The following is a 10,037-nucleotide window of genomic DNA, read 5'->3' on the forward strand; positions in this document are numbered from 1 at the left end:
GGTGTTGAGGGTGATACCAATGTAAACTCTGTTTTGGATTCTGCAGTCTCAGCAAAGGAAACCCAGCTAGAGATAACTGATTTTCACCTGCCTGTTTTATCTTGTTGTCAGAACTGAGATGCCAAAGGGCTTTGGTATCTAATCCCCCTGGGAGACATCCTTGTCTTTACAAAATCCTGTTCAACAGCTAACAAGCAATATTGTTCCACTGGGGTCATGTTATATTCTTGAGACCTAAATATAATTATTCACAGTCATAGCTCAAACACACTTTTAGAAATCTTGTATTACAGAAATCAACAAGAGTGGCTTTCACACATTTTCCCTATGTCATCTTAAGGTTTTCTAGAAATAATGAAAATAAGAAAAAGCACTGAAAAATTATGAAAGGGGATAGAATACACATTTGAGGCAGAAGGAAGCAAGGAAGAGAGAAAACGAAATAACTGAGAAATAAATAAAGGATAAAAAGAAAAAGAAGAAACAAGAAAAATTCCAAAGAAGTAAACTTGCACTCTGTGTTTGATAACTATAATTGCTGTGCTCTGTACAAAGGCTTCTATTTTTGATTAGAGACTTAGAGATAGGTACTACTGAAAATAGTATTTAAAATTCATTATTTTTCTTCTTTTTCTTTGAATTCTTCATTATGTAGAACATGTACTCCAGTGCCCTTGGAATCTTTTGTTCTTTTCATTGAGTTGCTCCATTTTTATTTTAATTTTACTGCCCTTGTAGACTGGATAGTCTCTGAAAATGCTGCCTATCTGCTCCTACAGTGCCTGTTTCCCATTTTGTCTTTAAAATTCCTTTTCTAAGTGAAAATGTAGTTTTGTTTGTCTGCTTTTTTCTTTTAAATACCTGCCTGCTTTTGTTTCTTACACTGGCAGAGTGCCCATGAGTCAGATCGACACTCACTTTTCTTGCCCAAATTTAACCAAAGGCAATGGCAGTATGGCATTAGTAGATACCACCAAAATTAAGTATTAATAATAAAATCATTAATCAATGATTTGATAAAATAAAAAAACATTATTTTTTAAATAAATATTAACTTTTAAGCCTTTTCATGAAGATCTAAAAGGGACCACTTACAGGGATGTTAGTAAACTTCACTCCTGTTGATATTCATGAAATGCCAGATTGCTTTGTTCCATAGGCAGAGAATTGGAGAATGTTTTGGGTTGGAATGGAACCTTAAAGCTCATCCAGTTCCAGCCCCTGCCATGGGCAGGGACACCTTCCACTGTCCCAGGTTGCTCCAAACCCTGTCCAACCTGTCCTTGGACACTTCCAGGGATGGAGATCCTCAGCTTCTATGGGCACCCTGTGCCTCACCACCCTCTTAGCCACGAATTTCTTTCTAATACCTAATCTAAATCTCCCCTCTTTTAGATTAAAATTATTCCCCCTTGTCCTGGCCCCATCTGCCCACATAAAAAGTCCTTGTCCTTTTTTATAAGCCCTCTCTAAGTACTGAAATGCCTCAGTGTGTTCTCCTCAGAACCTTCTCTTCTCCAGGCTGAGAAAATAATATATAGGTACAAGTTCCCACATCAATTTGAGCATCTTTAAGATGGCAGAGGAAATAAAGCCAGGCAAGCAGCTTATCCCACTGAAACTTGTGCCTTTTTAACTCCTTTCTGCTCCCCAAAATCCATCGAGCAAATGGCTATTTAGTCAGACATGGTGCTTTCATATAGGCAAAGAAACATTTTTATTGAGGGAGAACAGCCTCATGACGGTACTTGTTTTTACTGTGGGCTTCAGCATTTCAAGAGTTATGGACACCATCCAAGCAATGCTAATGTGCAGAGGCAGTATCAGGCTGATATACTGAGCATCATTACTTACTGTGGACTTTTTAAGAAGTTGGGAATTGAAGGCTGAATTCTCAAGACAGTCCTCTCAGCAGTTCAAGGACTTGGGCTTAGAGTTATCCATAAATTTTGTTTATGTTTATCCAATAAGGACTAAGTCAGTGAATGCTGTGAAGAATCATTTACTTAAGCATAAATGGGAATTAATTAGGCCACCAAATGAAGGCAAAGGGAATTCTAAGGCAAGGATGCACTCATAGGCACAGTAACACATCATCACTTTGCTTGATAGGCCTAAAATTTCTTTTAGGGGTGGCTGTGAAATAATCTTCTTTCTTTTGTTTATCAGACAGTTTACACAAATACCTCACTTGAAATGGGAAAACTTTCCTATGGCAGCCATTTTAGCAGCTGATTTCTCATTGGAAAAAAAAATCCTCTGAAAAATACATTTTGCTGTTTATTGATTAATGATTATTTTTACTTGAGCTGTGTGCAAAGATGCAGCATCGGGTACATTTCCAACCTCCCAGCCCCCTGTTCAGCACATCAATTGGTGCAGGCTTCAGTTTGCCAGTCCTGCACTAAAAGAAATTAATGGACTATCCTACTTCATTTCATGGCATCCAGGTGATGGAGTACAGAAACTGCTATAAACACCGGGGTTCAGTGGGATTGCTGGCATGAGCAAGGTGTACAATATTTGGCCAGCATTTCACATCATCATTAACCAGGCAGAGTTAAAATTATCACAACAGCCTGTCTGGAATGGAAGCAGAAAAGTGGTGCAGGCTGTGTAACCTCCAGACTATTAAATTGACCCATTGTGGCTTTTATTTGTTCCTTTACTTAATTTTGTGCTATACTGAAATAAATGAGACCACTTACAATGTAAGAGGAAGGACCAATTAATCTGGCCAATACAGCATATTAAAATTATATGTGTTCCACAGTTTATAATCAAATATGATACTCTTCCTGAAATAAGCACTCTCTGTATGTAATGATACTCACTAATAGGTCTGCTGGGTACCCAAGCACAGTAAATTCAAATGGTGACTGTATGAGGATGGTGTAGATTTTTCCTTGCTTTTGTGTTATTTTAATAGAGAGAAGAGTCAGGAAAATAAGGGGAAATTTCCTTTAAGGTAAACCAACAAAAATCTCATTTAATTATATCTTATAAATCTCATGCTAGTTTATGTTCTCTAAAGCATCAATGATTAAAATAACTTTTTTAAAAAAACTATATTTCCCAGAATGGGAAAAATGGCAATCACATTCTTTAAAATTGTATTTCCCTGAATGGGAAAAATGACAGTCTTCATAGATAGGAAGAAAGTCATGAAAATGACACTTGAAGATGAAAAAGCAGATGGAAAACACAAATAGAAGTAAAATCTTTTGCTGCTGAAGCCGGGCTCATGAAGTCAGAACATTTTGTCACTGCTGGTGTATAGCTCCTATAACTGGTGAGGCTCCTCAGGATCCTCATGGCCATGAGAGAGAAGAGGACAGGGTGGGAACAAGAATTCTCTTGCATGACAGATATATTTTTAGAGATACTGGGTGCTGACAGGGTAATTCGTGGCAAGCCTAAGGACAGACATAAATGCTTTTCTTTGTCCTTTCAGATGAAGCAAATGCAGCAGATCAGAGAATGTTGCACTGCAGAAAGGGTGTGATACAGCATTATGACTTATTTATAGTCCACACCTTGTAAAAAGGAAAAACAGAGGGACGGGGTGGAATCACAGGCTGAGCGAGGTCAGCAGAATAATGTCCTTAAAGCTTCATGCCAAAATTCCCCAGCAGACAGATTCCCAAGGCTTCCTCAGTCCTTGATCATCAATAGCTTTGTTAATTCTCTGGAAATTGCAGGTGACCACTCGATATTATGGAACTCCCTTGGTACAATCAGTACCCTGAAACTCCCTTGCTATATTTTCCTTCTTGTGCTATTTCCCTCTGCTTTTTATTCCTCTGTTGATTTTAATGGACTTCAATTACAGTATCTTGTTTCTGAATCTTTAGAGCTTTGTTTATATAGAGCTTTGTTTATTAGATCACTAGAATAATTTTTTTCTCCTCTCAGACTTCTTAAGCACTATTTTTCACACTGGTCTATTATTTTAATCGAGCTAAATTTAGAAATATTCAGATAACTTTCAAATCACCTGCAATTTCACTGCTGTTTGATGAGTTTTTCTTTATGGATACCGTGTGATATTTAACAATTGCGTAGTGCTACGTGTCATCTAACTCTGATGTTCTGAAAGCTCAGAACTGCTTCAATCTGTAGTTTAGTCACAAAGGAAATTCACAAACCATTCCATCATTAATTGCTATTCTACCATTAGCAAATGGTAAGAGAGTTTTAGAGCGGGAGAATTTTATTCCCCATTCATAAATTTAAATCACTTCTCACCCTCATATTTTATGTTTATGGAAATGTAGCTTGAATTTTAAGTTTAGCAGCTCTGAGTACTGAAGTGGGAACAGCCAGCTCCTCCCCTCATCTTTCCAACCCCTGCAAACCTTCTGTACCCACTGCCAATGACACAAAATATTCATTATGTACAAATAAAACCCTACAAATACTCATGCACTATTGCATTTTTGGGGTATAATTACAAAGCTATCGCAATCACTGTCAGTAACCAAAAATCTTCAAAAATGGACATTTTAATTCAGATTTATGCTCTCTCCAATTTGCCACACTTTCAATGTTATTCTAATAAGTTATGTACATTTAAATGCGTAGCATTGCCCTTAGAGAGTAACTCAGGGGGAAGAAACCAGTGAAGCAGAGTCTGGTTTAACTTACAGTTTAACTATAGACTGAGATTAACTTTGTGCATATCCACACAAGTCCCATCAGAGGAAAAGGGCATATTCAGGCAAACCACAACCCAGCCTTCTGAAAACTTCAGTCCATGAATCACAGTTCAGTTCCCAGGAAGCTGCTCTGTCCTAGAAATTTCCATGAAAGATAGGTAATAAAGTGCAAAAACTAGTTCTCCACTATCTGACAATTTCTCTCAAAGGGCCACTGTTTAGGAGAACAGAGAACAATACTGTGCTTTTCTAGAGAAAAATTCTTATTTGCCTTCTCTCCGAATAAAATAACTTCAAGGCTGTTATTAACAAAATTGCCTGGTGACTCCTGCCACAACAGGATTAATCAGCAGTGCTTTTTCAGAGAAATGACTGATTTCTATAACCAAATTCCTGCTAAGTAGGTGAAATCTTCTCCCTGACATTAATATCCAGTTAAAGCTGGGTAACATGTTCTTCATTATAGCCCAAATGACTCAAACAGTTTGACATACTCAGAAGATTTTTCTCCTCTCACAGAACTCAATTTCCTTTTGGTAAATTAACTGTGTAGGAAAATGTCCCAAATAAATTTTAACCATGTGCTCTTTGAGTTGGAAACTCATCCAGCAAAAACCATTTTGAAGTGCAATGCCAGCCTGTGATTAAACTTCAGCTTTCTTAATCTGTCCCTGTCCAATGGCTGGGAAAAGTTTTAACCTGAGACTAGGTAACCTTTAAATGATGCCAAAGAAAACAAACCCCTTGTCTAAAGACGTATCTAAGTTTCTCAGCCTTGCTTTTTGGAGGTTCACTGCATCAGCTCACTTTGGCAGATGTGAAGCTCTTGCAGACAACCTGCCTTGACACCACCTCTTCCCTTCCAGCAAGGCAAAGGTAACTTAAAAAATGCAGCCTTTTAGCAATAGTATTTCCTTTTAGTATTTCCAGGAGCAATGCCCCACATCTTTATTCATGATGTGAACAATGATAGGAGTGGTAATAATGAAAAGGGGTCATAAGGGTTTCCCAGTGTGAACTAGTACTAATGTAATTTCCTACAGGGTGTTTATCTAAGTCAGGAATAACCAAGCAGTTCAAAACAATTTGGCAAGTCTCTGCTGAAAGGAAGCCTGGGAGGAGCAAAGGGTTTCTGGAGAATGCTAAATTGCATTCACTCAGCTCTGCTAAGGCCAAGCTGGTTCTGGCAGGGTTTTGCCAGGATCTATCCAGTGCAAATTTTCTTATTACTATTTTTATGAATGTTAAAAGCCATCAACATTTAAAATTAAAATCCAACAATGAGGATTCAGGACTTTCATTCATAATAACAAATTTTCCACTCTCAAAAATTTGCATAAATACAAAAAAGTCTGTGGGAGGTTTTAATTAAATAATAAAATTTAGTAGTGCTAATGTAGATCCTTTACACAACCCCCCCAAGTGTACCAAAAGGCATGAGCTACCCACTCTCCCATTAACACACTTCTAGGCTGTCAACAACATAGCTTTTTTCTGCAACTCCATTTCTGTTGTGAGTGCAATGGGCCTGCCTTGCCCTGCCGTTCACAAGCTGTCTGTAGAGATGTGGACACTTTGAAACATGGGGAGCTCAGCATTTCATTTCCATAAAGGAAACTCGAGCTTTTCCCCTAGAAGGACAAATCTGTACTGCTGTCATTTCTGTTCCTAGCAATTTTTTTTTTTCCCTAGCTATTCATCCACTGAGATTGCTTGCTTAACTTCTCAGGTTAATTAAGTGAATATCAGGTTTTGGGTGGTAGTGGTGGAGCAGACACCTGCCTGGCCTTGTGGGCAGTGCCACTCCTTGTCACACCAGCAAAGATGTGGCTGGAGAGTCTCTGGGAACCAGAGCTTCTAGTTGAGAAGCAATTCCCTAAATCACAGCGAGGGAATGTCGCACACGATGTAGAAAATGGCTCGGTTGAATTAACATATCTGACAGCCAAGCAATTTAACTAACATTCAACCTCATACTTAATGAATAGTCCATATGTCCAGAGAAGCAGGTAATTTATAGTCTAACATTTTCTTTTGATCTGTCGTTTGCTCTTTCTCCGTAGAATTAAATCACTTCTCAATGCACAAGGGAAGGAGGCGAAGGGAAGAAGTCTTTTTATTTTTAATTAGAATGTGCTAAATGGTAATAAAGTAATGGGAATACAGCAGAGGCCTCTTAAATCCATAACAGTAAATCTATTGCTGCAACAGGTTCATCCTTTATCTGGTGTTCATTTAAGAAGCCTTCACCTGACGTGTCACACTGACATGAACTGATGCTAATGGAGTAATATATTTAAAGAATTCAATAAAGCATCTGTTGTAGATTGTGATATGCCTTGTAATTTTATTGACAGAGGTTTGTTTTGTCCTGAGACATATAAAATGCTTGGTTAAATGGCTTGATTATATAGTACTTTTAAAATATATTCACTTGACTAGTGTCTCGTACCAAGCAGCTTGTCAGTGATTAATCAAGATGATATTTAAAATGCAAATAATTGGATTGGCTGTTAAAAATTAGGATTTCATTCCCTTGGGAAGTAATTATAATGTGTGTGGCAGAAGCAGTAATCTGAAAATGATGTTTCCTTGTATGCAAGTGTTAAGGTATTAGGTGAAACAACACAGAAGGGTGGTTTAAAGACATTTATGTAGAATGGGAAAGGCATAATTTCAGAAATAAAAATGTGACTAAATTTTTTTCTTTATTCATTAAGTAAAATACACAGGAATTTAGACATATTTCCATGATGCCTTTTTTTCTTTTTTCATATACATAGACAGCTTGCTGCTACTTGAGTAAAAGTGGATTTTGGCTATGACAGTAAGCTTCTTTCACCTGAAAGAAATTATTCCCACTTTGGGTGTACAATCACCTATTCCCCCAATCCTCTCTGATCCCAGAAGCTGAAAAAGGCTCTGGAAACACGAGGTGTTTTCTGTCCCATCCACACCTCTGGCTGAGGGGCCACAAGCGCAGTTTGGACACGGCACAGATGAGTTTGGGAGGATTTCTTTATTTCCAGGTTAGCAGGGAGCTTTTTATTTTTGAAGCACCACTAATTTGTGTTGGATATGATAGCTGTTTTATTTGAAATGGGTCTTTTTTCCTAAAACAACCATCTTCCCTCCTTCTTTCATAGGCATTTGATCCCAAGTCAAGGCCTCCAGCAGCGCTCCCCTGCCCAGGCTCAAGGCACAATGCTCTGGGTTTTGTCAACCACTCCTCCTCCCTATTCCTCCCACTTTTTAGGACAGGTATGTTTTATTCTTTTTAGCAGGAGAATTTATGGCTTTGTGTTTTAGCTTGTTTTGTGGCAAGGAAAGTAAATCACTTCTTGGAGGGATTATTGGTTCTTGAGGACAGGGCTTTGAGGTGCCTGTAGAATGCATGTGTGGACAGATTGTGGAGCTCTTCTACTCAGTGCCTTGATTTCATTGCTGTTGGTGCACTTGGTTTCTTGTTTTTTAATGGATATATTTTGGGAGACATTGCTGCTTTTTGCTTTGCTAGAAACAAGGGTGATTGCACACATCGTAAGCTTTTGTACCACAGCTTTTTGCTTTAATTTTAAATGACAGCTACATCTGTTGGAAGTTTGTTCCCATCTTCTGTTTAGTTGGTTTTGGTTTTTTTTCTGATTTTTTTTAAACTTCCCAGGTTGAAGGAGCCTTTAAATGACAGTTTTACAAGGCTCAGAGAGTTTTTGAGATGCTCTTCCCAGACTGTGAGCTGCTCCACAGTGGTTTTGTTCTTTGGTAGAAATTCCAGGTGAGTCCAGAGCTTTGATACCTGCAGCATCTTTTCCTGGTTGAAAGGCAAAAGCAGACACTTATTTAATTTACACCAGTTCTGTATTTTGCAGGCTGGGTGGTTTGTTAGGTTTTTGGGGTTTTTTTGTTTTGTTTTGGGTTTTTTTTTTTTTTGTTGTTGTTGTTGTTTTTTGAGGGTTTTTTTTGTGAAAGTGAGGTTAAAACTGGGGGACACAAACTTGGATTTAGATGGTGGATTATAATCAAAGCTTGTCACAATTTTATCCTTCTCCTGGAGTCAGGTTTTGCTTCACTATTGTAATTTGATGTCAGGGTATATGTGTTTTCTGCACTGCATGGCTCAATATTTCCATCATGGCATTCTCATTTGCTATTAGTTTAGTCAACTGAAGGCTGCAGTAGAAGCTACTTGTCCAATTATTTTGAATTTTTCTAGGTTTATTCATGTGTTGACACATTCATGTTTAGTGCAACACTCCTGATAAAATAACTGAGATGTTGCCCAGTGTTTACATTAAGCAGCAGAGAATTCCAACACAAGAAAATATGTGAGTGCAAACAGTCTAAATAAAGAAAATTGAGAGAGTGCTCTAGCTAGGGAAAAAATAAAATAATCTTTAGCTCAAAATGATAAAAAAAATCAGTTCTGTCTTCTTTTCTCTGGAACTTGGTGTGGCCAAACTGGTGCTCTATTGCCCACAATCATTACAGACTTGCCCCCAGCCAAAGCATTTCCCTCCCAGCTTGTGGTGTTGATCTAACAAGTTTTAGTTAAGATATTTCTTCCCTCTTTACTGCTCTAGATATCCCAAGTACCCTCCCTGCTCACCAGAAGGTGTGCACAAGAAAGGATGCCAGGGTTTGCACACCCACAGCACAGGTCAGAGAGCTCCTGAACTGTGCAAGCCTAAAGACTCTATTTCTATTTCTGCCCCTTTTGCTTTTTCTAACTCCAAAATACTTTCACATGACACATGTAAAAATCAAAATGTTATTGCAGTAACTGCATCAAAATGTTGTTACATTACAATGAATGTGGGCTGGGCTTTCAGCTAGAATTTTAATTATTTTGGGATGTTGCACAATCTCTGGTCATCAGCTCTTGATGGGGAACATCCAATTTCTCTAAAGCTTCTGCTCTTAACACTCAGCAAAGTCATTAAAATTAGGGCATTAAAAAAATAAAAAATGCAGAACAGCTCCATAGATGTAATTTCCAGCCTTATTTAATTATTAGCTATGATTACTCTAATTGTACAACTTCATTAGTTTTTCCTTTCCCCACTTGAAGGCAATACAGAATCTTTAGGCAATTACAGCAAATAATTCACCTTCAAGCAGTAACACTAAGCCACTGAAAACATGGAATCATGGAATGGCTTGGGGTGGAAGTGAACTTAAAGCTCATCTCCTTCTGACTTCCCTGCCATGGGCAGGGACACCTTCCACTGCCCCAGGCTGCTCCAAGCCCCATCCAACCTGGCCTTGGACACTCCCAGGGATGGGGCAGCCACAGCTTTAAAATTTAAAACAGCCTAAATGCAATCTGAAGTGGTTCAGTGTGAAATCAGCAGCAAATACTACCACTAAAATACTATTTTA

Source organism: Lonchura striata, chromosome 7, assembly GCF_050655825.1.
Source record: "Lonchura striata isolate lonStrDom1 chromosome 7, ASM5065582v1, whole genome shotgun sequence".
NCBI classification, from domain to species: domain Eukaryota; kingdom Metazoa; phylum Chordata; class Aves; order Passeriformes; family Estrildidae; genus Lonchura; species Lonchura striata.